Source organism: Bos mutus, chromosome 8 (genome assembly GCF_027580195.1).
Source record: "Bos mutus isolate GX-2022 chromosome 8, NWIPB_WYAK_1.1, whole genome shotgun sequence".
NCBI classification, from domain to species: domain Eukaryota; kingdom Metazoa; phylum Chordata; class Mammalia; order Artiodactyla; family Bovidae; genus Bos; species Bos mutus.
In genome coordinates, this window is record NC_091624.1 from 66,322,710 (window position 1) to 66,345,540 (window position 22,831).

The 22,831-nt window shown below is 38.4% G+C and overlaps 1 long non-coding RNA gene across 1 annotated transcript; it reads right to left on the minus strand.

The window, feature by feature from the left end:
* Window positions 1-2,368: 2,368 nt before the first annotated feature.
* LOC138988983 (uncharacterized) lies at window positions 2,369-22,769 on the minus strand. Its single transcript, XR_011465240.1, has 4 exons — window positions 21,744-22,769; window positions 18,320-18,430; window positions 5,725-5,843; window positions 2,369-4,963 (listed from the first exon to the last, which is right to left on the minus strand). It is a non-coding gene; the product is annotated as an uncharacterized lncRNA (long non-coding RNA).
* Between the last annotated feature and the right edge of the window lie 62 nt (window positions 22,770-22,831).

Below are 22,831 nucleotides of genomic sequence, written 5' to 3' on the forward strand. Positions count from 1 at the left end.
AGTCTGAGCTTCCAACTGACACTGTCAATATAGTGACTGTGCACATTCTACTTCTCAGATTAGGTAGGCAGGGCTTGTATATTTTATAGAGGAATATAAAGACTTTTGTCTTCTGTCCAAGGCTAGAATTTCTAGATAACTTCTAATAGTAGTATTTCTTACCTGGAGCCAGGTACCATTTGAGGAAGAAAGGGCAGTAAAGGCAGAGAGGGCAGCATAAGTAAGGTGAGGAGGCAGGGACACGAGAGCAGTGTTGTGCATCTCATAGGCCTCTAGAAGATGCCATATCCTTTACATCAAACTTCAAATGCAGACTTCCAACTTCTACAAGCTGAGGGAATAGGAGAAGGAAAGACCCTGAAGTGAACTTTGCCCTGAGGGAGGTTTTAAAACACTATTTATTCTTGGGTTCTCTTGCATTAAGGGGACAAGCAACATCTATAGCTGAATATAGAGTTAAACATTTGATTAACCATCTCTTTTAACTCATGCATTAAATCAAAAAATGTACACATGCTATTTCTCTTGGCTAGTTATGCTGATAAGTGCTGTCTCATTTGAATAGTTCTTCTTGAATCATAGGTGCATAGGATCAAGCAGTCAACAGAAAAACAGAATATCTTGACTGGAGGCTGACAGCCACAATGACCGTGAATCAACGGAAATATCAAAAGAAGTAGCGCCAGCCCAGCAAGGTCTCCTGTTATGTAGTTCTGCGACCCCTACCCTCAAAATTCTCTTTCAATAGACCTGCCCTCTTTTAGAGAGTAGGATGGTAGTCTGTTGCCTTCCTCATTTGCTGGCAAATTAATAAATTTCTCTTTCTTTTATCCTCAAAGCTTTGTCCTCATTATTCTCATTCAGACTCAGAGACAGGAACTGAACTTTTGGTTATATAGGCACCACTGATGAAAGTGAAAGAGAAGAATGAAAAAGTTGGCTTAAAACTCAACATTCAGAAAACTAAGATCATGGCATCTGGTCCCATCACTTCATGGCAAACAGATGGGGAAACAGTGGCTGACTTTATTTTTCTGGGCTCCAAAATCACTGCAGATGGTGATTGCAGCCATGAAATTAAGACGCTTGCTTTATGTCCAACCTAGACAGCATATTAAAGAGCAGAGACATTACTTTGCCAACAAAAGTCTGTCTAGACAAGGCTATGGTTTTTCCAGTAGTCATGTATGGATGTGAGAGTTGGACTATAAAGAAAGCTGAGCACTGAAGAATTGATGGTTTTGAACTGCGGTGTCGGAGAAGACTCTTGAGAGTCCCCTGGACTGCAAGGAGATCCAACCAGTCCATTCTAAAGGAGAGCAGTCCTGGATGTTCATCGGAGGGACTGATGTTGATGCTGAAACTCCAATACTTTGGCCACCTAATGCGAAGAGCTGACTCATTGGAAAAGACCCTGATGCTGGGAAAGATTGAGGGCAGGAGGAGAAGGGAATGACAGAGGATGAGATGGTTGGATGGCATCACCGACACAACGGACATGGGTTTGGGTGGACTCCGGGAGTTGGTGATGGACAAGGAGGCCTGGCGTGCTGCAGTTCATGGGGTCGCAAAGAGTCAGACACAACTGAGTGACTGAACTGAACTGAACTGAACTGAGCTCTCAAGAATTCTCATCTGTTGTTTTCCTTCATGCCCAATGCACAAGGACCAACAGCTCATTTGACTCTAAGTGTGATCATGACATGGTCCAGATGTTCATTTTCAATCTTCGAGGCCTAAATATGTCAGCAAATATTTTCAAGGGGAAGATGAGGTAAAAACAATTATGTGCTAAACATACTTCTTTCTTTGCCTTGCAAATTCCTTCTTTGATATTAATCATGGTTGTTAATATTCATGTCAGCATCTGTAACAGAGCTCCTGATTCTGTCAATTTGCAACATATCATTAAAATAGCAGCAATTTTCTTTTTTAAACCTCAAGATTTTTCTGTCCTATATATGTGTGTCTTGGTCACTTAATTGCAACCAAGTCTTTGTGACCCCATGGACTGGAGCCCACCAGGCTCCTCTTTGTCCATGGAATTCTCCAGGCAACTGGAATGGGTTGCCATTCCCTTCTCCAGAGGATCTTCCTGACCCAGGGATCAAACCTGGGTCCCCCACATTGCAGGCAGATTCTTTACCGACTGAACTACCAGGGAAGCCCTATATATAGGCATTGTAGAAAATAAGAAAGAAAGAGAAACAAAGGAAAGAAGGAAAGAAAGACTGAGGAAAGGAGGGACAAAACGAATGAAGGAAGAGAGGGAGGTCACAATACCAACATCACTATTAATATTTGGGTATAAAAATTTCCAATTGTACTTGTTGTCATGTCATCACAACATACAAAGTATTTTATAACTTTCTTTACTCAGTTATATGTTAACATTAAACATTCCACAATGTAAATGTTAATAACAGGAGTACATTTCAAAGTCTGGGTAGTCCATACAATGTCTTCTATTGTTAAATATTTATTGTTTCCTATTCTTCATTATTATAAGGAATGCTGCCATTAACACCCCATAAATAAATATTTTCCTGAATGCATGGTGATTTCCACATCAAAAAAAGCGTGGCATCTGTAACAGAGAAATTGTATTTATCATACATGTGTATCATACAAATTGTATCTGTAACAGAAATTGTATTTATCTCTCAAAAGTTAAGCATATCTTTATTACTTTTGATCTATGTTCCAAATAGCCTTCCAGAAAGGTTGTTAACAATTTATACTCCTTCCAGCAATGCATGAGTGTGTTCATTTTCCTATACCCTCTTTGTCTGAGTATTATGTTTTGGCCTTTCTTTCCTTTCTAACTCATGTCACCTGTTAATGTAGTAATGCACCAGTTTTCCTAAGAAAAGTTTGTCTTACATACATTTCACTACAATGCATCCAAAGGATCAATGATACACAGAATCTGAAGGATGTAATTTAGCCTCTTCAGGATTGATCAAGGGTTTTGGGGGGAAAGCACAGGAACAGAAAAAGGCATGGAGGGTGGAACAATGAGGAAAATGAAAATCAGTCCTTAGATGTTTATCTAAGAAAGACTCTAAATAGGATGAAAGGTGACTCAGTGGGAAAGGCAAATCAATATTTTGTACCACCTTCTGGATACAGTGTTCAGCCTCAATATTACCCCTGAACGCCAGATTTACATATGTGACAAACCTATTTTGAGATTTACACTTGTTTAGCTATTTCTCTCATCACCACTACACCAACATACAGCAACATACATCACACCAACATAAAGCCAATTAGAAAAAATGTTTCATTCTTCCTCCAAAATATATCTTTACCTGGTCTAATTTTCTCCAAATTACTGTTTCTTACGGCCATCTCTCATCTGACCATAGATTCTTAATTGTTCTCCCTGCTTCTACAATCCATTCTCTACATAGCAGCCAGGGAATGATAGTCATAACATGTCATTAGCAGCTTAAAATAATTCAGTGGCATCCTCTGGCTCTTGGAATGAAATCTCAACACACTATGTGGCTTACAAGCCCTTACACACAAGTAGGATTCTGTCCAACTCTCTGATGCCATTTGGTACTGCTTTCCCCCTCCATCATCTGTCACCAACCACTCTGGTATCATTCTACTTCTATTGTTTGCTGCATTCTTTTCCACATTTGAACTTTTCAATTTGCTGTTCCACCTCCTTAGTCACTCTTCTCCTCACTTTATGCATGGACAGATCTCACCCATCATGTTCCACCTCAGAAAAAGCCTCCCAGACTATCCTTCTGAGTTGCCTGCAATCACCAATACATTAATTCTCCATCATATAACCCTATTTTTTCCTTTGTTAGAAAACCAAACAATCTTCTTTATTTCCTTTCTAACTTGGTTGTTGTCTTATTTGCTAGAATGTAACCTCCATGAGTATAGAGACTTAATTTTCATAAAACCACTGTTATCACCAGCAGCTACCTGAATGGCATACTGTTGACACTCAAAAAGTTTGAGTGTACAAAATAAAAAAACACAAGGTATATGCATGATCAACTAAAATCATATTTTCTTTGTGGTAACATATTTTCTTACATATACATATAATCATTATAGCCATAACTAAGGAGTTCAGTTCAGTTCAGTCGCTCAGTCATGTCCGACTCCTTGCAACCCCATGAATTGCAGCACGCCAGGCCTCCCTGTCCATCAACAACTCCTGGAGTTCACTCAAACCCACGTCCATCGATTTTGTGATGCCATCCAGCCATCTCATCCTCTGTCGTCCCCTTCTCGTCCTGCCCCCAATCCCTCCCAGCATCAGAGTCTTTTCCAATGAGTCAACTCTTCGCATGAGGTGGCCAAAGTATTGGAGTTTCAGCTTTAGCATCAGTCCTTCCAAAGAACACCCAGGACTGATCTCCTTTAGGATGGACTGGTTGGATCTCCTTGCAGTCCAAGGGACTCTCAAGAGTCTTCTCCAACACCACAGTTCAAAAGCATCAATTCTTCGGCGTTCAGCTTTCTTCACAGTCCAACTCTTACATCCATACATGACTACTGGAAAAACCATAGCCTTGACTAGATGGACCTTTGTTGGCAAAGTAATGTCTTTGCTTTTGAATATGCTATCTAGGTTGGTCATAACTTTCCTTCCAAGGAGTAAGCGTCTCTTAATTTCATGGCTGCAATCACCATCTGAAGCGATTTTGGAGCCCAAGAAAATAAAGTCTCTGACTGTTTCCATTGTTTCCCCATCTGTTTGCCATGAAGTGATGGGACAGGATGGCCATGATCTTCGTTTTCTGAATGTTGAGCTTTAAGCCAACTTTTTCACTCTCCTCTTTCACTTTCATCAAGAGGCTTTTTAGTTCCTCTTCACTTTCTGCCATAAGGGTGGTGTCATCTGCATATCTGAGGTTATTGATATTTCTCCTGGAAATCTTGATTCCAGCTTGTGCTTCATCCAGCCCAGTGTTTCTCATGATGTGCTCTGCATAGAAGTTAAATAAGCAGGGTGACAATATACAGCCTTGATGTACTCCTTTTCCTATTTGGAACCAGTCTATTGTTCCATGTCCAATTCCAACTGTTGCTTCCTGACCTGCATATAGGTTTGTCAAGAGGCCGGAGTTTACTTTATTTTTAAATAATTTTATTTTGATTGGTGAAAAGGAACATGGCACTGTTTGAATAGTCTAAACTCATTTAATCATTGTCCCTTATTTTTGCAAATTTAATTTTTACAATTTTTCACTATTATAAGCAATATTATCATATGTAAACTCGAAGCTAATATATACTTATTAAAATTTCCTACTAAAGTGGCTTTGCTGGATCAAAATCTTTTTTTGGTTTCATCAAATTTCCTTCTGAAAATATTAAAATACTAAACCAACTGTCTATTAGCAGTAAACTAAAGTTCTTGTGGTCATTTCATATACTAGGTTGCATTCAGCTAAAAGGAAAAGAAAGCCCCAGTGAAAACTGGTTAATAAGGAAAAATATCTCAATTAAAAAGGACCAGTGATAGAGCAGTTTTCAGTACTGCTTGATTAAATGGCTCAATAAAGTCATTCTTCTTCTCTCTGCATTGCCCTCAGGCTGAGTCCCCTCAAGATTACAAGATAGCTGAAGCAGTTCTGGGCTGAACATCCCAGGAAAACCAGACCAGAGATAAAAATGGATCATATCTCCTTGTGTCTCCTTCCTAGGAAGAGGAAATACTTCCCAGGAACCAAATAGCAAACTTACCTCAGGTCTCACTGGATGGAAGTGGGTGACATGCCCTCTTGTAAGCCAGTCACTGATAACGAGAATGGAACCACCAGAAAGACTTTACAGTTAACCCTTACACATATCTGGAGTCTCTCCTAGAATAAACATGAGGATTCTGTCAGTAAAAAAAAAAAAAAAAATTGAGGTGGGGTGATCTTGGGATAAAACCCTTAGTATATGACAATATGGAGTATTAACATTTTAAAAATCTTTGAAAATTTGTTTGATGAAGAGTTATTATTTGAAATTGCATTTGACCACTAGTTTGCATTAATATTTTCTCATGTTCTGCTCTGTATTCTCATTTTAAACTGCTTTAGTGGGGGCACAGACATTCTTGGTGGCATACAAAAAGAAGAGAAAAAGGAAAGGAATCCAATTTGCAAGCTGACATCAATACTAAACTCTCAAGTAGTTTACAAAAGCCACATCAGAAGTCTCTTTATAATTGCCAAATCCATGAATTTCACCCAAGCACTGATGGCTGCTCAGTAGAACAGGTGAGGCAATATGAATCCAGAAAACATTATGTGCACTAATCACATTTTCATTGGCAGGAGAGTCAATAGGGTTACAGCTCCCAAGAAGTTCCTTAAGTTTTGCTGACAGCTCACTATTACCCCTTGTAATTTCATATTATAATATGTACTATTTCTCTCCCAAACTTGTCCCCAGAATTTTCCTTAAGATAGAACAAGTTAGATAACACATAGCTTCAACTGCAGTTACCCTTTGGTTTATTTTCTTACGGGTTTTCTATTACAATATCATTAACTTAGGGAATACCTGGTGCCACTGATAGTGGAACCCACATAACATATTCTAATGAGACTATCAGCTCCATTAATTTGAACTCCCTTGCAACAATAAATGCTCTACAATGTCTCCTCCTTATCTTAACCCATTTTCTGCAAACATTTCCATGTTAATTACTAATTAAATATTTTAATTATAATTAAATAATAATTATTATTTACATTAGTAAATTAATAATTTAGTAATTTAATAATTTATATTCCCCTCTTTTTAAAAGATTTCCCTTTGAACAATAATAACATGTTCATTGGATAGTTACTAGATTATCATCTCTGATTTTTATATGGGCTATTTATCTATTAAGGATGTTGATTATCTGTCTTTTTAAATTTTATCTTTGTCTTTCAAATTTGATTAATGTGATACATATGTATATCATTTGTCAATCTTGTTTTTTATTTTCTGCCTTGCATAACATGTAAAAGAAGACTTTTTACTCTGAGATCAAGTATATCCATTCATTCTTTTTAAAGGTCTTAAGCCTTTAGATTTTGCAGTAAATGTCAGACTTCATGTATGTGTGTAATTATATATTTAGCTATGAAAATCTTTCAAATACCAACAAGAAAATTGTTTGGTGTGATACATTTAAATTGACATAATGAGATCTTCCATGCGCAGCATTATTCTGTTGACACTGTTCTTTTCTTTCACATTCATTTGCTCCTACAAGTACTATATCCACACCAAAATGACCACTGAAATTCAGATTTCCAGGTCAACATATAAAGGAATTCCCCTAGCTCATGAAAAGTAGGAGAACATTAGGGTCAGAAGGAAAGAATCGAGACTCCTGGGCAAAAGGATTGAAAAAAAGGTGAATGTTGTGAATGTTGAGCTAGCTCTGTCATTCAGAAGCAAAGGGTCAGCTCTATCTCATCAATCTTCTATTTGCTCTGGCCAAGGTCAAAGTGATTCCGGCTTATATGCCATGGCAAAAAAAAAAAAAAAAGGATACTATTTAGAATCAGAAAATAAAGAATTGTGGGGAGGCTGAAGAAGGAAAATATTATTCATGACTTTTTCTTATACTGTGTTGGGGAAATCATCAGGACTCTCATAATAACTACAGAATACACACTTCCTTGGGCTTCCCTGGTGGCTCAGATAGTAAAGAATCTGCCTGCTGTGCAGGAGACCCAGGTTCGATCCCTGGGTCAGGAATAACCCCTGGAGAAGAAGGAAATGGCTACCCACTCCAGTATTGTTGCCTTGAGAATTCCATGGACAGAGGAGGCTGGTGGGCTACAGTCCATGGGGTCCCATAGAGTTGGATGCGACTGAATGACTAAAACTTTCACTTTTTCACACACCTGCTTAACTGTTATAATTACAATTCATGAACTGAAAGAGAGGAAAAATGTGTTCAAGAGCCTTTTCCCTCTGAGTATATGCCTTAAATAGATTTTCAACATAAAGTGATTGATACACTGCCACTATTTTAAAAACTATTTTCTATTCTAACTTAAAACCTCCAAATCAAAAACAGAGAGATCAGTTAGGCTTAGCTTCCCAGAGTGAATCAATGAAATTCTTAAAATGTTTTTACATGGTACTCCAACGGTTTTCTTAGAAATTTAAAAGTGATAGAATTTACGATACAGATGTTTAAGGTTGTTTTGTTTGTTTTTGCTTAATTATGGACTGAGCTGACTGGATTAATATTTCATGTGTTTTGTGAGGGAGGTGCAGGGAAAACAGTTATTGACAATTTAAACTTAAGAAAACAGACACCTCAAAAAATTTCAAAAGGCTGGACTAAAGACACCTAGCTAGAAAGGGGCAGAATCAGGACTGAAAATCAGGTTTTCAGATTCTAATTTTGGTGTTTTTTTCTATTCTATGCTACTTTTACTACACAATAAAATCCTTATTTTCTAGAAATTTTACACAAAGGCAATAATAGTTGGATTTTCAACAATCTAATGGGTTAGTAATATTGGAACACTAAGGCTAAGAGGAGCAACCCTACATCCAAGGAGCAGTGGCTGCGCAGGCGCAGGTGGGCTGAGAGGAGCTACTCCACATTCAAGGTCAGGAGGGGAGACCCTGAAGAGATACCCTTCGTCCAAGGTAAGGAGCAGGACTGTGCTTTGCTAGAACAGCCATGAAGAGATACCCCATGACCAAGGTAAGAGAAACCCAAATAAGATGGTAGGTGTTGCGAGACGGCATCAGAAGGCAGACACACTGAAACCATAATCACAGAAAACCAGCCAATCTGATCACACAGACCAAAGCCTTATCTAACTCAATGAAACTAAGACATACCATGTAGGGCCACCCAAGATGGACGGGCCATGGTGGAGAGGTCTGACAGAATGTAGTCCATTGGAGAAGGAATGGCAAACCACTTCAGTATTCTTGCCTTGAGAACCCCATGAACAGTATGAAAAGGCAAAATGATAGGATACTGAAAGAGGAACTCCCCAGGTTGGTAAGTGCCCAATATGCTACTGGAGATCAGTGGAGAAATAACTCCAGAAAGAATGAAGGGATGGAGCCAAAGCAAACACAATATCCATTTGTGGATGTGACTGGTGATAGAAGCAAGATCTGATGTTGTAAAGAGAAATATTGCATAGGAACCTGGAATGTTAGGTCCATGAATCAAGGCAAATTGGAAGTGGTCAAACAGGAGATGGCAAAAGTGAATATCGACATTCTAGGAATCAATGAACTAAAATGGACTGGAATGGGTGAATTTAACTCAGATGACCATTATATCTACTACTGTGGGCAGGAATTCCTTAGAAGAAATGGAGTAGCCATCATGGTCAACAAGAGTCTGAAATGTAGTACTTGGATGCAGTCTCAAAAAGGACAGAATGATCTGTTCATTTCCAAGGCAAACCATTCAATATCACGGATATCCAAGCCTATGCCCTGACATGTAACGCTGAAGAAGATGAAGTTGAACGGTTCTATGAAGACCTACAAGACTTTTTAGAACTAACACCCAAAAAAGATGTGCTTTTCATTATAGGGGACTGGAATGCAAAAGTAGGAAGTCAAGGAACACTTGGAGTAACAGGCAAATTTGGCCTTGAAGTATGCAATTAAGCAGGGTAACGGCTAATAGAGTTTTGCCAAGAGAACACACTGGTCATAGCAAACACCCTCTTCCAACAACACAAGAGAAGACTCTACACATGGACATCACCAGATGGTAGACACCGAAATCAGACAGATTATATTCTTTGCAGCCAAAGATGGAGAAGCTCTATACAATCAGCAAAAACAAGACCGGGAGCTGACTGTGTCTCAGATCATGAACTTCTTATTGCCAAATTCAGATTTAAATTGAAGAAAGTGGGGAAAACCACTAGGCCATTCAGTTATGGCCTAAATAAAATCCCTTATGATTATACATTGGAAGTGAGAAATAGATTTAAGGGACCAGATCTGATAGACAGACTGCCTGATGAACTATGGATGGAGGTTCATGACACTGTACAGGAGACAGGGATCAAGACCATCCCTAAGAAAAAGCATGCAAAAAAGCAAAATGACTGTCTGAGGAGGCCTTACAAATAGCTGTGAAAATAGAAGCCAAAAGCAAAGGAGAAAAGGAAAGATATAAGCATCTGAATGCAGAGTTCCAAAAATAGCAAGAAAAGATAAGAAAGCCTTCCTCAGCAATCAATGCAAAGAAATAGAGGAAAACAACAGAATGGGAAAGACTAGAGATCTCTTCAAGAAAATTAGAGATATCAAGGGAACATTTCATGCAAAGATGGGCTCGATAAAGGACAGAAATGGTATGGAACTAACAGAAGCAGAAGATATGAAGAAGAGGTGGCAAGAATACACAGAACTATACAAAAAAGATCTTCATGACCAAGACAATCATGATGGTGTGATCACTCACCTCGAGCCAGACATCCTAGAATGTGAAGTCAAGTGGGCCTTAGAAAGCATCACTACGAACAAAGCTAGTGGAGGTGATGGAATCACAGTTGAGCTATTTCAAATCCTGAAAGATGATGCTGTGAAAGTGCTGCACTCAATATGCCAGCAAATTTGGAAAACTCAGCAGTGACCACAGGACTAGAAAGGGTCAGTTTTCATTCCAATCCCAAAGAAAGGCAATACCAAAGAATGCTCAAACTACCGCACAATTGCACTCATCTCATATGCTAGTAAAGTAATGCTCAAAATTCGCCAAGCCAGGCTTCAGCAATACGTGAACCGCGAACTTCCAGATGTTCAAGCTGGTTTTAGAAAGGGCAGAGGAACCAGAGATCAAATTGCCAATATTCCCTGGATCATGGAAAAGCAAGAGAGTTCCAGAAAAACATCTATTTCTGCTTTATTGACTATGCCAAAGCCTCTGACTGTGTGGATCACAATAGACTGGAAAATTCTGAAAGAGATGGGAATACCAGACCACCTGACTGCCTCTTGAGAAACCTGTATGCAGGTCAGGAAGCAACAGTTAGAACTGGACATGGAACAATAGACTGGTTCCAAATAGGAAAAGGAGTACGTTAAAGCTGTATATTGTCACCCTGCTTATTTAACTTATATGCAGAGTACATCATAAGAAACACTGGGCTGGAAGAAGCACAAGCTAGAATCAAGATTGCCAGGAGAAATATCAATAATCTCAGATATGAAAATGACACCACCCTTATGGCAGAAAGTGAAGAGGAACTAAAAAGCCTCTTGATGAAAGTGAAAGAGGAGAGTGAAAAAGTTGGCCTAAATCTCAACATTCAGAAAACTAAGATCATGGCATCTGGTCCCATCACTTTATGGCAAATAGATGGCAAACAGTGGAAACAGTATCAGACTATTTTTCGGGGCTCTAAAATCACTGCAGATGGTGACTGCAGCCATGAAATTAAAAGATGCTTACTCCTCGGAAGGAAAGTTATGACCAACCTAGATAGCATATTCAAAAGCAGAGACATTACTTTGCCAACAAAGGTTCACTTAGTCAAGGCTGTGGTTTTTCCAGTGGTCATGCATGGATGTGAGAGTTGGACTGTGAAGAAAGCTGAGCACCTAAGAATTGACGCTTTTGAACTGTGGTGTTGGAGAAGACTCTTGAGAGTCCCTTGGACTGCAAGGAGATCCAACTAGTCCATTCTAAAGTAGATCAGTCCTGGGTGTTCACTGGAAGGACTAATGCTGAAGCTGAAACTCCAATACTTGGCCACCTCATGCGAAGAGTTGACTCATTGGAAAAGACTCTGTTGCTGGGAGGGATTGGGGGCAGGAGGAGAAGGGGACGACAGAGCATGAGATGGCTGGATGGCATCACTGACTCGATGGACATGAGTTTGAGTAAACTCCGCGAGTTGGTGATGGACAGGGGGGCCTGGCATGCTGCGATTCATGGGGTCACAGAGTCAGACACGACAGAGTGACTGAACTGAACTGAAGCTAAGTTTGGGGATATGAGAAGAATGAAAGAAGAAACAAGCTGTCATCAAACCCTTTCATTTAATCAATGTGGCTTTGAGCCAAAGAGAAAAGAGAAGGGATCCTGTGTGTGATTCAGAATTCTAGAGTTTGCTATCATCAATTAAAAAAAAAACCCACCAAATTTCTAATCATTCTCTAGAGGAAGGCATGCACTGGGTTGTGAGGCTCAACAGAAGAACATGGGCTCTGTCACAAAGTTGATCTGGTTCCAGATCCAGCTCAGCCACTGACTCATTATGTGCCTTTGGGTTAAGCCACTTTTCTAAGCCCTACTTTCCTCATCTAGATAATGGAGGAAAACAAAGCAGTTACCTTATAGGATTGCTGATAGTTAAAGGCAATATATGTAAAGCTACTTTAACACAGTGCCAGGCACAAAGTAAACACAGCTATGATCTCTTGTTTTGGTTTTGTCACAATGAAGAGTACAGATAGTTACATGAGGCTGCTTCATGATGACTTAGGAAAGGCTCAGGTCCAGAAACTGTAATACAGTTCCTTTCTATTTCCTTGGTCTTGGATCAGAGAGTAAACCTTGATGTTTTATTCATGACGACCATACAATCTGGCGACAGAGGCAAGTCTTAACTTAATTTGCTGTTTAATCTTGAATACAGTAATTTCATCTCATTCCTTACTTATGAATTGAGGATACGGATAAGATTGTATTTTTGAGGACTACATAAAATAAGAGGATTAAGAGGTGGTATTTTTGCATAAAACATGGATTATAATTATTTACTCTACCTGCAGACACATGAGTGGTAATACTATCAGCAGAGCCTCCTCCTATTAATGTTACTATACTTTTTCTATTACTATAATTTTTCAAGGCTCATTTTCCTGACACCCATCTTCTTTTCCCAGGGCAATTCCAGGCTTCCTTATTATGACCAATATAGGCCTGTTTACTGGACATAATCACATGAGGATTCCTGCTTTATGCATTAACCAGGCCATTACAGCTACTGAGTAGCAGCACCAGTTTATAATCTGTGAATTTTTAAAGATCCACTTCTCATCTGTCTATTCAATCCTATCACAAAGTCTAACATTGAGAATTAAGTCCAGAAATGGTAGATTTGGTCAGACTGTGGAAGCTTTTTGTATCATTAGCAAAAAATCTGGGTTTTTCTTTGGTGGTTGGTAAAGAGTATTAGAAAAACCACTTTGGGAGTTCTGTAGGGGTTAGCAAGAGGCTTGGCCTGGAGATATGACCTGCACAATCAATACCAGCAAGAGAAGAAGAAATAAGCTAAGAATTCTGCCTAATACGGAAGGCAAGTATTGAAAATAATCTTTAAAATATTTCCATCGATATCCTTAACGTATCAATTTAATTATGTTCAAGTATATAGAGTCCTTAACATATCCTTAACATATCAATTTAATTATGTTCAAGTATATAGAGTGGTGGCCAGTGGTATGAAACAAACTATTCTAAATGAGTGATCTTAAAATGCACACATATATGCACACATATAGACACACACTCACTCACACACAGAGAGTCAACACTGATGCCTCAAAATACAACTTTTGGAGCTTTATAGTTCCAGTCTACTTCATGCAGCAGAGTCAATCTATATGTTGGTAGAAAAAGAGCGGGGGGAGGGGGTGGAAATCTAGGAAAAAGTAAACCAGTTTTCCCCATTCAGATAATTCATGGATTTCCATATCATATCTACTAGCAAATAGCTATCAAAAATAATGTAAATTCTACTCTGCTGCTGCTGCTAAGTCTCTTCAGTCGTGTCCGACTCTGTGTGACCCCATAGACGGCAGCCCACCAGGCACCCCCGTCCCTCGGATTCTCCAGGCAAGAATATTGGAGTGGGTTGCCATTTCCTTCTCCAATGCATGAAAGTAAAAAGTGAAAGTGAAGTCGCTCAGTCGTGTCTGACTCTTCATGACCCCATGGACGGCAGCCTACGAGGCTCCTCTGTCCATTGGATTTTCCAGGCAAGAGTACTGGAGTGGGGTGCCATCACCTTCTCCAAATTCTCCTCTAGGAATTCTCAAAAGCTTAAAAATATCCTAGGCTAGAAAATTACTTATCCTAGAGATGTATGTTCTAGTTTTAAAACCAACATATGTATAGTAATGAACTGAGAGCTTGCTTGTAAAATCCTGTCCTAGAGTTTAAAAAGATAAACCCAGGTTTGTTAAAAGTCATCTTGGTTTTAAAATCTACACTTGATTGCTACTAATATATAATTAACTCCCTCTTAAAAACAAAGAAATTAAATTGTATGACATGGAGTTTCAATTCTGGTTTATAATTTAAAGTGAAAAAGCCTTATTTACATATTCAAAAAGGTATTAGGCAGCAGTTTAGATTTTTCCAAATATAAGTTTTTAAATAAAAGCCTGAATATATTTTGTTTAAATAAATTATATCTCCTTTATTAGAACCATACTATTTTGAGAGTTACTGATCTTTCAATCAGAAAGATCAGAATATCTAATGCTTGGATATTAAGAAGTTTTCATTTGCACTATTTCAAAAGGAAGTCTTGGTATGCAAAGTAGATTTGCATCTAAATAAGACTATAGGTCCCATCACTTCATGGGAAATAGATGGGGAAACAGTGGAAACAGTGTCAGACTTTATTTTTGGGGGCTCCCAAGTAACTGCAGATGGTGATTGCAGCCATGAAACTAAAAGACGCTTACTCCTTGGAAGGAAAGTTATGACCAACCTAGATAGCATGTTCAAAAGCAGAGATATTACTTTGCCAACAAAGGTCCGCCTAATCAAGGCTATGGTTTTTCCAGTGGTCATGTATGGATGTGAGAGTTGGACTGTGAAGAAAGCTGAGTGCCAAAGAATTGTTGCTTTTGAAATGTGGTGTTGGAGAAGAGTCTTGAGAGTCCCTTGGACTGCAAGGAGATCCAACCAGTAAGGGGATCAGTCCTGGGTGTTCATTGGAAGGACTGATGCTGAAGCTGAAACTCCAATACTTTGGCCACCTCATGGGAAGAGTTGACTCATTGGAAAAGACCCTGATGCTGGGAGGGATTGAGGGCAGGAGGAGAAGGGGACGACTGAGGATGAGATGTCTGGATGGCATCACCGACTCGATGGACATGAGTTTGAGTGAACTCCGAGAGTTGGTGATGGATAGGGAGGCCTGGCGTGCTGTGATTCCTGGTATCACAGAGAGTCAGACACGACTGAGTGATTGAACTGAACTGAACTGAAGACTATAGGTGAATAAGATAATCTGTTTTAGAGAGGCAAGGTCTAGTTTTGGTCATCAATGTCACCTTTGTGGACATGCCATACATATAGCAGACACCCAGCAAATGTTTGCTCAATTGAAATACTTCATTAAATAGAATGTTTTCTGTGAAGATGGATGCTGCTAACCATAAACAAATCACCTTTTTAATTGCATCAAGTTAGAAGTAATTATTTAATAGTTCTAGCTATGAAAAATTGCATTAAAGTTCTACAATTTAGGTTTATCACTAGACCCTACTTAGATAATCATTTAAGTTTTAAAGAAGAGTATAAAATTAATTTCTAAAATGGTTTCACCCCTCTTCTTGAAAAAAATTAATGAAATAACACTTTTCTTATTGAAAATAAAGAGAATTGTCAGCTCTGTTAGAGCCAGTAATAAAGAGCCAACCCTTTCTTGATGCTGGTATTGAGTTGGCACTATTTCAGGAACATACCTAAGGACTTTCAAAATGAAAAAAATGATTAAAAGATAGCTTCTATTAAAGATGGTTCTATTATTATAGTATGGTCTGTTGGCTCAAATGTATGTCATCAATGACAATGAAAAACCTTATTCACTCAGACACAGACATAAGTAGATTGGACTTTTGGGGGCCCTGAGGAACAATATGGTTAGAACTGTTTTTGTTGTTGTTCACTCTCTAACTCATGTCTGATTCTTTACAACCTCAAGGACTACAATGCACCAGTATCCTCTGTCTTGCGCTCTGTCTCAGAATTTGCTCAAATCAATGTTCATTTAGTATGGTGATGCTATCTATCTTATCCTCTGCCACCCCTTTCTCCTTTTGCCTTCAATCTTTACCAGCATCAGGGTCTTTTCCAATGAGTCAGCTCTTCACCTCAGGTTGCCAAAGTATTGGAGCTTCAGCTTCAGCAGCAGTCCTTCCAGTGAAAATTCAGGGTTGATTTCCTTTTGGATTGACTGGTTTGATTTCTTTGCAGTCCAAGGGACTCTCCAGCACCTCAATTTCAAAGCATCAATTCTTTGGCATTCAGCCTTCCTTAAGGTCCAACTTACACATCTGTACATGACTACTGTAAAAATCATAGCTTTGACTATACGGACCTTTGTCAGCAAAGTGATGTCTCTACTTTTAAATACACTATCTAGGTTTGTCAAAGCTTTCCTTCCAAGGAGCAAGCGTCTTTTAATTTCATGGTTGCAGTTACCATCCACAGTGATTTTGGAGCCCAAGAAAAGAAAATCTGTCACTGCTTCTAGTTTTCCCCTTCTATTTGCCATAAAGTCTTGGGGTCACATGGCATGATTTTAGATTTTGAATATGGAGTTTCAAGCCAGGTTTTTTCACTCTCTTCTTTCACCTTCATCAAGAGGCTCTTTAGATCCGCTTCACTTTCTGGTATTAGAGTGGTATCATCTACATATCTGAGGTTGCTGCTATTTCTCCCACCAATCTTGATTCTAGCCTGTGATTCATCTAGCCCAGCATTTTTTATGATGTACTCTGCATGTAAGTTAAATAAGCAGGGTGACAATATACAGCCTTGTTGTATTCCTTTCCCAGTTTTGAACCAGTCAGTTGTTCTATGTCCAGTTCTAACTGTTGCTTCTTGACCTGCATAGAGGTTTCTCAAAAGACAGGTAAGGTGGTCTGGTATTCACATCTCTTGAAGAATTTTCCACAGTTTGTTGTGATTCACACAGTCAAAGACTTTAGCATAGTGGATGATGCAGAAGTAGATGTTTCTCTGGAATTCCATTGCTTTCTCCATGAGCCAACGAACGTTGGCAATTTGATTTCTGGTTTCTCTGCCCTTTCTAAATCCAGCTTGTACATCTGGAAGTTCTCAGTTCATGTACTGCTGAAGCCTAGCTTGAAGGATTTTGAAGCATGTTGAATGAGTGCAATTGTACAGTAGTTTAAAGGTTCTTTGGCATTGCCCTTCTTTGGAATTTGGAATGAAAACTGACCTTTTCCAGTCCTTTGGACACTGTTGAGTTTTCCAAATTTGCTGACATACTGAGGGCAGCACTTTAATAGCATCATCTTTTAGGATTTGAAATAGCTCAGCTGGAATTCCATCAACTTCAGTAGCTTTATTTGTAGTAATGCTTCCTAAGGCCCACTTAACTCACACTCCAGGATGTCTGGATCTAGGTGAGTGACAACACCATCATGGTTATCTGGGTCACTAAGATCTTTTTTGTATAGTTCTTCTGTGTATTCTTGCTACCTCTTCTTAATCTCTTTTGCTTGTTAGGTCCTTACCATTTCTGTTCTTTGTTATGCCCATCCTTGCATGAAATGTTCCCTTTACATCTCCAATTTTCTTGAGGACTCTCCATAGAAATTCAAGTGCCTAAAGCCAGAAGATGTTAATTGGGGAATAACTGTTTGGCATTCTTTCCTAACACTCAGACTGTCAGTTTCTATAAATATTATACTATTAATACAAGTTAGAGCATAATTCATCATTTAATAAAGAAATTTCATCATTTCCTATGGGTGATTTTGGGCTGTTGTTAATTTTGTTAAGTCTCAGAAGTGGCTTAAAACATGGAAACAGAAAGAAACTGAGAAATAAAGTACATTTTTGATTATAAAATCTGAGTTGAAAAATTAGCTTAAGAAGTGAGATGGGGATTTCCCTGGTGGTCCAGTGGTTAAGAATCTGCCTGCCAATGCATGGGATGGGGTTCGATCCCTGGTCTGGGAACTAAGATCCCACATGACACACAGCCAGAAAAAGGAAAAAAGATACCAAAAAAGAAGTGAGATGAAAGAAGAGGAAATATAGCCCTCTCTTACTTTCAGGCAGTTACTGAGGAAGACTCAGAGTAAACCTCTTCTGTAGTAAAATTAAAGCTTTTACTACTTTCCTAAATTTTCAGTTATGATTTTTTAAACCTAAGTCTATGGTTTACATTATTATCATATTTACACTGAAGAATAAGAAAAACATAAAGCAAAAAATAACTCCTTAAGAATGTACTCATATTTGGATACTTCTTTTCTTTAGTCATCCATTAAACGGCATAAGAAATCCCTACAAAAATTTTGATATCTTCTGTACATGAGAAACATTGAATCCATCATGGAGACATACCCATCTCCCTAGCCATTTCCATATGCAAGGCCTGGATTGGCTCTTTTTCTCTCCAGATATTTTCTCTTCAGATATTTTCTCTTGTTCTTTTCTGAAGATTACATCATGGGCCTATAGATAGGAAGAAGATAAAGAATAACATTTTGGAACTATTAAATATCAATAAATATAAAACAGCACTTTACTCAGCAACAAAAACCACACTATGCTACTAGTATCTTCATTCCTCTATCATCATGGATTCTAACAACTGATCATTTAAAGTCATCAACATGATTAGCATCTTTATAACATTTATCTACTTTCTGATATGTTAAAAAAAAGTTCATATTTTAACTAGGAAACTAATTGTAATAGTGGTATAATTCTCTTTAGAATATTAAACAATAGAGTTGTTTTGAAAATTAGTATTAGCTTTACTACTATGTTTTAATACTGATGTGTCTACTCATAGAAATAAGCAATAATTTGTATAGTGCTTCACATTAGATTTTTTACTCTAGAAAGTTTCGAACATCCAGAGTAATATAAAGAATCTATATTTATAGGTCCTAATCATCTATAGTAGTTCTATCATATGGAGATAACTATTGCTAACATTTTAGTTTATAACATCCCAGTCTAATACATATAAATATGATGTACAATTTGTTTCATATATGATGAAATAAAATTCATTTTTAAGGCTAGATGAGAAATACTTAAACATAAAATTTTTCTTTGCCTGTTTGGGCTTCCTCCCTCTCCTTAGCATGTGCTGTGAATTTGTGTTAGCCAGACCTCCTTAGGAGATGTTACTTATTAATTTCACAGAGTCACAACTTCTTAAGAAATAACCTTCCTTCTTAATCTTGTGAGGGGCCATGATGACCCATGACTCATTATTTATTTTGTATGTGCAGAACTGGATTATGTAAACTGTCTATGATAAATCGTTTAACATGTAATGTATCTGTGTGTCTGTGTGTAATGTGTCTGTGTGTGTGTGTGCTCAGTCATTGGCTTGAATAAAATTTTCCATTTCTTTCTTAGATCGACTATTGCATAATTTTTGTCTATAACTGTCTTGTATGTTGTTTTGGTACTTGTCATTTATTTTATATACACACACACACACACACACACACACACACACACACACACCTTTCCCCATCATCAAATATTCTTCTAAAATACAAAAAGAATGATTTTGGTGGGGTATGGAAGGATTATCAAGTACATTCATAGGACTGTCAAATAGTCTTCTAAGCTATGAAAGGCATAATTGGGGGCAGTATGAGGGAGTTACAAGAGTCATGGTTACTTAAAAATCAATCTCTAAGAAAATTAATAAGCATAATAAGAGATTGTTGAATAATTAACAAATAAATATATACATATTTTTATTAAAGTATACTTTGAAAACATTTTTATTTAATTACAAAAATTTTATTTTGTTCTTTGTGTTACTTAGAAAGTAAAATTCTCCTTTAAATTTACCTTGCCTAAGAGTTTGGTACATACTGTCCTAGTTACAATGAGCTTTTAAATGACTAAACTATTTTATCACATAGATTTACTATAATTTAATCAATCTCCAATATTGAGCATTTCATTTAAGCTATTTACAATATTTCAATATTAGTAAGTGTATTTTACAGATTCTTAAACATAAATCTTTGACTCCTTCAGCAAAATCATGCTAAATTTATCATATCCTCATGTTCCTCAGGTAGCACTAGTGGTAAAGAACCCATCTACCAATGCAGTTTCTTATCCCTGGATTACAAAGTTTCTTGTCCCTGGATTAGGAAGATGCCCGGGAGGAAGGCAAGGGAATTCACCCCAGTATTCATGCCTGGAGGATCCCACGGACTGAGAAGCCTGGTGGGCTATGGTCTACAGGGTTGCAAAGAGTCAGACACGACTGAAGCGACTTAACATGCACACACACACACACACAGTCTTATAAACATATCATTATTGAAATCACATGAATTTCAATTATTTGAACCTCAGCTTCCTTATCTGCAAAAAAGGCGGGGTTTGGACAGAGCTCTAGTATGTTCTAACTATAAAAAATTCAAGTTCTAAACATAGCATATCTTTAATAATTGGTTGAAACAACTCATGAACTCTTAGAAGAAACATGAGACATATAATTCATACCTTTCAAATGAGTACAAATAGTGTGTGTATGTGCATGTGTCATGCATGTGGGAAGGGGACATACAAAATCATTCAGAGGAATTGTCTTTTTGGAGTATCAATTTCCTTTCAGAATTTAGGGACAAAGTTTGTTAGTTTTTCCTCTTAAAAAGAGTAGAATGAAATACAAAAGTCACACTAATTTTTAAGATAAAAATGAATTATTTTTAAAAATGTCATATTTATGAGTGTGTTCCATTAAGCTCTGCCCCAGAAGTCAGGATTTATTTCCACTTTGATTAGGAAAGGATGCAGGGCTCTGATTAATTGAATATGAAGAAAACTGATCAGTGAACTCAAACCATTTCAACATCTGTATTTCATTTTAAGAGTAATTAGGACATTTGAAGTTGTCTTTGGCCTTGGAATCTAAACACAAATTCACTTCACTGCCTCATTTGAGAACCTGTCAATAGGTTAAAGTTTGTTTGACTTTACTAAATCAAACCTGTCCATCTTGCTTTTCTACAATTTTATGAAATTTCTCTATCATTTCTTTTAAAACCAGAAGGCCAATGTCTATGCAGAAGGCAATGACACCCCACTCCAGTACTCCTGCCTGGAAAATCCCATGGATGGAGGTGCCTGGTAGGCTTCAGTCCATGGGGTCGCTAAGAGTTGGACACGACTGAGCGACTTCACTTTCACTTTAAACTTTCATGCATTGGAGAAGGAAATGGCAACCCACTCCAGTGTTCTTGCCTGGAGAATCCGAGGGACGGGGGAGCCTGGTGGGCTGCCGTCTATGGGGTCACGTAGAGTCGGAGACGACTGAAGCGATTTAGCAGCAGCAGGGATACAAATCAATATGATTAATACCTATTTCTCATTCATTGCTTTATAATTTTGCATCCAATGAACAATTTTACTTTCGAAATCTTCAAACCTACTTCAAATGCTCTACGTAACAGATTCTTAATTTGCTTTAAGAACAAAAGTTTCTAATAGGCAAGATTTCAAGGTTTAAGTAAAAATACCTGAACCAAAAGCAGCTGGATTTTTCTAACACAAAGACTGAAAGAAAATCTGATATATGAAATTTTGAATTATTGCATTTCAAAATCCAAATGGACTAAAAAGCCAGCCTTGTTAGGGGCAACACTGACTGAAAAATGCCCATCCTGGCCAGGGGCCACAGTAACCATTTGCATGAGTTATAAGAAACATGGAATAAGCCACCACCAAACTAGAAGAATTCGGAAAAGGTCATAAAGAGACAAGAGTCCACATGTCCTACCAACATCTCAGAATCCTCCATGCTGGAATCCTTCTTTCCTGAGTGATGCGGGCGTCACGAGGAAGGACCTCGAGTGACAATGGTTGGCCAAAGACAACCCTGAAACTAATCCTATCACCAAAAATCCCAGACTATGGCAAAGCAACCCTCCTGGATTCCCTTACACTGCTGTTCTCCACCCAGGGCGCCCCTTCCCAAGAAGTCTCTTGCTTCCTCATCATGTGTGTGTCCTCTGACATTTCTGCATGTTAGACAAGAGCCAACTCGCAGGCCCTAGAAGAGGGTCCCCCTACCTGCAAGAGTTTTTCTTACACAAATTGTTTGTAGGAAGGCAAATAGCTATTAAGAGCAAACTTTGCCAGGGACTTTGTTTTTAAACTCCAAAATTAAAATGCAGTGTTTAAAGGACATCAAAGGATGTGCAACACGAAGTACAAAGTAAAAAATTCTAAAATAGCTCTGTACTTCAACTCCCTATATGGAAAGAGCAAATAACTTTCCTTTACTTTTCTCCTTCTTCCTTTAATCCATTTATTAACTTTTTAAAATTAACTTTTTGAAAACGGCTACTCAGTGGCCGAAACTGGCACGGAGTTACAAAAGGTCACCAATATAGTCCCACTGGGACTCATTTCACCAAGAGCATCTCTGAACGGCCTCATCCCTCCAACTTATTCCGATAAAGGGAACGAACTCTCAGAACGTCAAGGGACTAACTGTTGAAGAGAACCTTCACTCTCAGTTGAACTTTTCTCCATGAGCATTTGGGGACCGGCTCCTTTCCTCAAGGCCTGAGGAGGCTGAAGACTGGTGGTCTGGGCAGGGTGCTCAGGCCAGACTCCGGCTCTGGAAGTGACCTTAGGACCCCTCACTCCACGGCCCCGAGTGGACTAGAAATTAAAATAAAATGTGTGGAAACAGCGACCTGAGGTAACTTTGCAAATGAATCTTCAGCATAACCTCGGACGCTTTGAAACTCGCTGCCTAGAGGAAGTCCGCGACCAAACACCCTACTCTAGCCCGGTTAACGACCACACCCTTAACGCCGGTGGCCTGACCCGGAAGTGCTCTGCGGCGGCCTCGGCGGT